The 7023-nt window shown below is 57.6% G+C and overlaps 1 pseudogene; it reads right to left on the bottom strand.

The window, feature by feature from the left end:
- Positions 1-911: 911 nt before the first annotated feature.
- LOC130838576 (leukocyte immunoglobulin-like receptor subfamily A member 6) lies at positions 912-4911 on the bottom strand (annotated as a pseudogene).
- Between the last annotated feature and the right edge of the window lie 2112 nt (positions 4912-7023).

The following is a 7023-nucleotide window of genomic DNA, read 5'->3' as shown; positions in this document are numbered from 1 at the left end:
CATTATTGTAGCAGTTTAAATTTGTGTATTTTTCTCTCACATAAAATCCAGTCGCAAGTGTGTGTGTGTGTGTGTGTGTGTGTGTGTGTGTACACCAAACTGGTCTGTTTTGGTGAGATGTGTTTGTATGATTTTGTCTAAGGTGAGCGACCCTCTGTCAAAGTTCTCGTGAATGTATATTCATGGTTATGCGCGTGTTTCCATCTGTGTTATATACGTGTGAGTCAGAAGTGTGTGTCTCTTCCTTTTAACAGATAATTCTTATTTACTCCCCACATTGACTGAGGCAATTAGGACACCTACCAATGATGTATTGGGATTCAAAGTGCTCAGTGTTTCTCCCACAACTGATATTTCGTTGTGTTCTCTCTGCCTCTCATGTGGATGGACTAGCATTTTGGCATCATAATTTCATGGAAACAAGGGCATAAAACTGCAGTGGAAATGATCTAACGTGATGTTTACTCTAAAGGACACATCTGTCTGCACCGGGGCCATCAGTGAGGGGTGCCCCAGCTGGACCAGCCTCACTTCTTTGGGAGACAGTTCCCCTCATTCCCTCCCACTCTGCCTCCAGTGCACTCACACGGCCACTTGAGGTTGGCCACGAAGAGAGTATTTACACTGAAGAAAGAGACAAATGCCACACATCTGGGCTTTTTACAAAGTGATATATTCCTAAGCCCACTTACCAGCACAGCACCTGGCTGTCACTCAAATGCCAGGTGTTCCTTCACAGTGATGGTGTTTCTGGAGAAACTATGCCAGGTGTCATGTGATGAGGAGAGAAGGGCTTGATGGGTCCAGAGAGGGGTTTAGTGAAGAGTTTTAGATTTACCTTTTCCAGACTGGACCTCAAATTCACCCATTTATTCAGTGTTTAAACCATGTTCTTTTTCTGAGGGACGGGCTAGAGGTGAATAGCACACAGCAGCAAAGGTGGAAATTAAAAGTAAAGCAAAATGTCTTACATGAGAGTGAACTAGAGCATGAAGGTGTGTAGGGTGAGGACAGAGACCCGCCATGTGGGATGTGCCTCGTGTCACAGGGCTGAGAGCAGACGGGGCCGTCAGGGAGAGGCCTCCATGGTGGGGAGGGAAAGCCCCACGGTTCCTAGAGGCAGAGCCCTCCCCAGGGACTCCCAGACCTGCTCCTGCACCCACACCCTGTCTCTCCCTCCGTGGTCTCGGCAGACAGTTCACACAACACAGGCTGCAGACGCCCTTCCAGAAGCTCCTGGGCCCAGGAGGTCATGGCCAAGGCTGCACCGCTCTGGACGGTGCGCGGCTCCCTCGTGTGCTCAGCTCCTGGCTGCACCTAGGGTTCCTCCATGGCCGTGTCGAGCCTGAAAGAGCAGAATCCCGAGGCCCAGCAGGATCGCGGCAGCCACGCCCATCCGGACGAGGTTCTCCACTGTGTGGTCTGGGGGTTGAGGCCAGGAATTGTGCACAGAGGGGTCACAGAGGTCAGACAGATCTGAATCACCCCAGAATCCGGGATGTCCACCCAGGACACCCGCCTCCCCTTGACAGGACGTGACCCTCAGAACCCAGCCCCATATCTGAGCATTTCTTCTACTCACCACTTGTGGGATGTGACATGTTTTGTGATGGGCGGGTGGTGTCAGCTGCCCCTGAGAGTCACACAGTGAGGGTGTGAGTGAGAAGTTGGGGAGACACAGCCCTTCTCCTGGGCTCCGTGTCCTCCTCTGTGGAGCCCCTGTGCCCACTTATGTGTGACCGTCCCAGACTGTCCTGAGCACAGGACCCTGAGCTGACTGAGCTTAGACAGGATGGAGTGGGGCCCCTCACTGAGAACAGAAGCTTCATTTGGTTCCTGGGGTGTGACCCAGCCCTGTCCCCCATGAACCCACCAGCACCTCCCACAGACCCTCACTCACCCGTCTGCGGGACTGACTCCGTGGAGGGGAGGGGCAGATCCTCAGAGCCTCCTGGGGGTCAGGATGGGGGTGATGGGTGGGGGCTGCTTCTCCCCACGTCAGGCCTGCGGCTCCTCCCCTGGCTGGGCCCCAACATCTCCTTCTCCATGACCCCTACCCTTCATCCACCATCCTCAGAGCGCCTGCATCCCTGGGGTCCCCTGTTGTCTATGCCCGACCCCCAGCCTGTCCTTGAGGATCTGAGGGCATTAAATCCCCCAAGAGACTCTCCACCTGCCCTGGGGTGGCCTGTGCTCCCCCTGAGCAAAGAGCCCCTGTGACTCCCCAGTTGTAGAATTGAGGCCTGTGGGTGGGGGCTGGGACCTCCAGAGGGTCCTGGGAGTGAGGACAGGAAGGGGGTGGGGCTGGGGCTGACCCTGGACTCCCCACCTCACTCAACTCTTCCCCGACACCTGCCCCGTGGCCTCCCCAGGACCCTCCCACTGCCCCCCTGTCACCTCCAGAACCCAGGTGAGGGGAAGGGGTGGGTAGGGGTGGGAGGGCCTCTCAGGGGCAGATCCCCCTGGGTGACCCTCCCTCACAGCCCCCTCACTCCCACCCCAGCCCAGAGCTCACAGGGGACAGAGCCCTGAGCTGACTGCGTCCGAGGGACAGGGTCAGGGCCCCTCACCTGAGACCAGGAGCTCCAGGGGGTCACTGGGCTGTGACAGCAGGTAGGGGTGACTGCTGAGTGAGCTGTAGCACCTGTAGGTCCCACTGTGGGCCGAGGTCACAGGACTCATGGAGAATTCGGCCTGGAACTGCCCACCTCGGTACTTTGCTCTAAGATGCATGGGGGGATGGGCTGCCCCCTCCTTGGACAAAAGCAAAGTGCCTGTCCTGCTCCCTGACTGACACAGCAGCGTCACGTTCTCTCCTGAGGCCACCGTGGGGCCTGGCTGCACTGAGAGGGAGGGTGCAGGGAGCCGTCCTAGAGAGAGGAAGGGGGTGAGGGGCTGCCGGCCGACCTGGTTCTCAGCTGAGACCCAGCAGGGCCTCCCTGAGGACCCTCAGCTCTGTGTGTGTCTGTTTTCTCTGAGTCTCTCCCTCTCCCGCCCACCCCTGTCTCTCTGTCTGTCTCCCTCCCTGGGGACCCCTCCCCCCTGGTCCCAGCATCACCCCCGGGGCTCCCCCCGCAGGGCCTGTGCAGAGTCTGGGTCCCTGACGGACCCGCTGGCTCCTCACCTGCCACCAGGATGTCCAGGGGGTCACTGGGGGCCGACCACTCGGAGGAGAGGTTGTGTCCACCGTAGCATCTGTACCGGCCCCCGTGGACGTTGGTCACCCGGCCCAGGGGGAAGTCGGCCTGAGAGAGCCCAGCCTGGGGCTGCCTGCCAGGGCGCTGGGGGAGGTCCTGTCCCCCCTCCTTGGACAGAGCGAATCTGTCATAGCCGACATCAGAGCGACACTGGAGGGTCAGGCTCTGTCCAGAGGCCACAACAGGGCCCTGTGGGGTCAGGAGGGAGGGCTTCCCAGACACACCTGGGGAGAGAGCAGCCCTGGGTTGCAGGGGCTGGTTCCTCCCGTGAACCCCCCTCTCCCGTCCTGGTCCCCAGGCCTCACTCTCGCTCACACTCTGTGTCCTGTGAGCCCCATGCTCCCCTCACCCCACCCTCTCAAGTGGGGCAAGCCTGTGGGAAACAAGCATCTAGTAACCAGTCTGGTGCCTCCCCTCCCCCCACTATCTCATGTGGGGCTCCCCAGGGACAAAGACCCCAGTAGTTGTCTGGTATCTGAAACAACGTACGGGGCCAGGAAGGGACTTCCTCACCTGCGACCAGGAGCTCCAGGGGCTCACTGGGTTCTGACCACACCTGGGGGGTGTCCCTGTTAAAGCCGTAGCATCTGAACGTCCACCTGTGTGTGGGGGTCACGGGGCCCACAGGGAACAGGGCCTGGGTCTGCCCATCGGGGTGTTGCTGTGTGTCCAGGGTCCAGGAGGACTTGTGTTCTCCTTCCTTAGTTAGAATGAACCGGGCAAATCCCTGCCATGAGAGACACTGGAGAGTCAGATTCCCTCCTGAGGTCACCACAGGGCTCGGCAGGGCTGAGAGGGTGGGTTTGCTGTAAAATCCTAAGAGAGAAGGAGGCAGCTTGTTACATGGGGCTCACACCCCCTACCCTCCCCCAGGGCTGGGCTGTGAAAGGGACACACCTCTGAGAGCAGACCCCCTTCCTGAGGGCAGAGCCTGAAGCTGGAACGCTGAGTGTCCTCTCACCTGTCACCACCAGCTCCAGGGGGTCACTGCGCTCTGACCAGCCTGTGGAGCTGTTATAGGAACAGTGATGTCTCCCTGTGTAGTGCTCTGTCATGTATAGGATGGAGAACTTGGCCTTGTCCCCGAGCTCCAGTGAGCTGTGTGTGTCCCAGGGGTCTGAACTTCCCTCTTTATCTAGACGGAACTCCTGGGCCCCCTGGGTCCCCTGACACCAGATGGTCACGGGGCTCCCCCAGGGGATCACAGAGCCTGGCTCAGCCCAGATGGTGGGTTTGGGGAGGGTCCCTGGAAGGAAATCAGAGGCTGGGTCACGAGACATGCCCACCCCCAGGTGCCCAGCTCTCAGCCCCAAACCTCCCAGACGCCCCCTCCTTCAGCCCAGACCTGCTGCTCCCCATCCCCATGGCCTGGGGGTGGCCCCTTGTCCCCGTGAGGAGGAGGGAGCTGGGCCACCTGGGGACAGACTCACCTGCCTGCACCTGGGTCCTCAGGCCCACACTCAGCCCTGGAAGAGAGATCCCTGTGAGAGATTTGCCCTGAATCTGGGCAGCACCTCTCCTCTCCGTGAGCCTCCTGAGTCCTGGGGTCTCCTGACAGAGCAGGCCTGGCTGTGGGGGGGTCCCTGCCAGAGCAGGGCTTCCCCTCCCCCTCCTCCATCTCACCGAGGCAGAGCAGGGCCGTGAGGGTGGGGGTCATGGCGTCTGGTCCCTGTGGTCCCGGCCGTGCAGATGGAGGAGACCACGGTGCCCTGAGGACAGACAGACCCACAGGGTGTGGCCACACAGAGGCTGGTCCTTCCTGTCAAGGGGTTGTCAGGTCTGTAGCCCAATGGGAAGAGGAACTGCCCTCCCCAGGAGCCTGGCCCTCATTTCCGTGACAGAGCAGCAGGCTAACCCAGTGACTTCCTGAGACACCCCTTCCAGGTGAGGGTGACCCAGGCATGTCCTTCCCTCTGAGAGCCTCCCCGTGGGGTCTCCTTCATCCTCAGCCCATCCATCAGCACATCCCTGTGGGGTCCTCACCCTGGACAGGGGTCCCCCAGGCCCTGGAGATGCTTCAGGGAGGATGCAGGTTCCCGCTGCTCCGCTGAGCTCAGATCCGCACAGACACGCATGTAGCATCACCTACAGCTCAGTGGAGGGCAGCGTGGCAATGAGCACAGAGGAGACTCACAGGGAAGTGAGGGAAGGACACGTGACTCCCCTCCCGGCCCCGGAGTGTGGGTCTATTCCTACCACAGTCCCTTCAGGGACTTCTCTCCTTTTCTTGCAACAGCGTCCACCTCCCCTTCCTGGGAACAAGCCCCTGAGTCATTCCTGCCTCCTCGGTGCCCCTTGCTCCTTGGACAGAGTCTCCTCCTCATCCTGGGGTCCTGTCTTCAGATTCATGGGACAGAGAGGGGGTTAGTGCCCTGACTTGGGGGCAAAGCTGATGTGATGGGAATACTCCTGGTCACCCTCTGCCCGTGCACCTTGAGCCCTGAGGTCCAGTCTGAGCCTCAGTTTCCTCGCCTGCAGTATGTTGTCTGCACCCCTCTCCTCACACAGGTTGTGGGCTCAGTGGTGCCAGGACCTGGATGGGATCCTGTATTGATTTATTTCCAGACCTGATTGCGACGTGTGGGCTGAGACGTGAGAGGGTCAAGGTGTGAGACCGCACAGTCCAGGTGGGCGATTGACGTGCCCACTCTCGAGCCCCGTCTGCTCCTGATGCTGAGACGTGCTGCTTATGTTTTATATGAAATACGCAGGCGTGGCCTGTTGTAGGAAAAGAGAAGTGAGAGTTTCCCAAATAGAGAGGGAACCACAGCCAAAAAAGAGGTGAACGCTTAGGGACCACCAGAGTCTGAGTCCCGCAAGTGGTCATTAGAATAGAGGTTTCCCCCTCTGTGGGGAAGGACAGGGACCTCAGGTCCTTCCCGGCAGGCAGGGAGGGGCCAGGGCTCCAGGTCAAGGCCGGAAGCGGTGTGGCCCCTCCCCCACTGACCCAGCCCCAAGGTCAGCACTGAGCTGTGTCCTCTGTGTGGTTGTAACACAGGTTCAGGTCATTGTAATTCTGCACGGATACCTGTCCCACCTGTGAGTGTGAGGCTCCCCTTGGGGTCGTCCCTGCCAGGCACATGCCTAGTCAGGTGCTGAGTGCGGGAAAGCAGATGCCATGGAGCAGGGCAGCTGCAAGACGTCACCCCTTTCAGCTCCGCACGTCAGGACAGACCTGGGAGACACTCTGTGTAGAAACTCGGGTGCCTGGGAGCTGAGCGTCCAACAGCAAAGATAAATCCTAATAATGAGCAAAAGTGCTGGGAAGACTATCTTCAGAGCTAGGAACTTGCTTTATCCTACCCCAGGGGACAGAATGCTAGGAATATATGAAAGATTTTAAAATTTTTTATTTAGTATTGTAATATAATTGATTCATAACATGTTAGTTTTAGGGTTACAGCAGAGTGATCAAGTATACATATACATGTAGCTGTTCTTTTCCCATTTAGGTTATTACAGCGTATTGAGCAGAGTTCCTTGTGCTATACGATAGGTTCTAGTAGGTTATCTATTTTAAATATAGCGTGTGTACATGTCTATCCCCAACCCCCAATATATCCCAGGCAGCCTCCCTTGCCCCCGGTAACCATAAGTTTGTTCTCTACGTCTGTGAGCCTATTTCTGTTTTGTAAATATGAGGGCAAGTGAAACGGTATCCGCACTAGAGTGCAGATAACTTTTGACTCACCCTCGTAAGTTCATTTGTATTTTGTTTTTTTAGATTCTGCATATAAGTGATATCATATGATATTTGTCTTTCTCTTTCTGACTTACTTCACTTAATATGATAATCTCCAAGTCAACTCATGTTGCTGGAAGTGGC

Source organism: Hippopotamus amphibius, chromosome 16, assembly GCF_030028045.1.
Source record: "Hippopotamus amphibius kiboko isolate mHipAmp2 chromosome 16, mHipAmp2.hap2, whole genome shotgun sequence".
In the NCBI taxonomy this organism is placed as follows: Eukaryota; Metazoa; Chordata; class Mammalia; order Artiodactyla; family Hippopotamidae; genus Hippopotamus; species Hippopotamus amphibius.
Note: the sequence above shows the minus strand (reverse complement) of the source record. Positions and strands in the feature narration are given on the sequence as shown.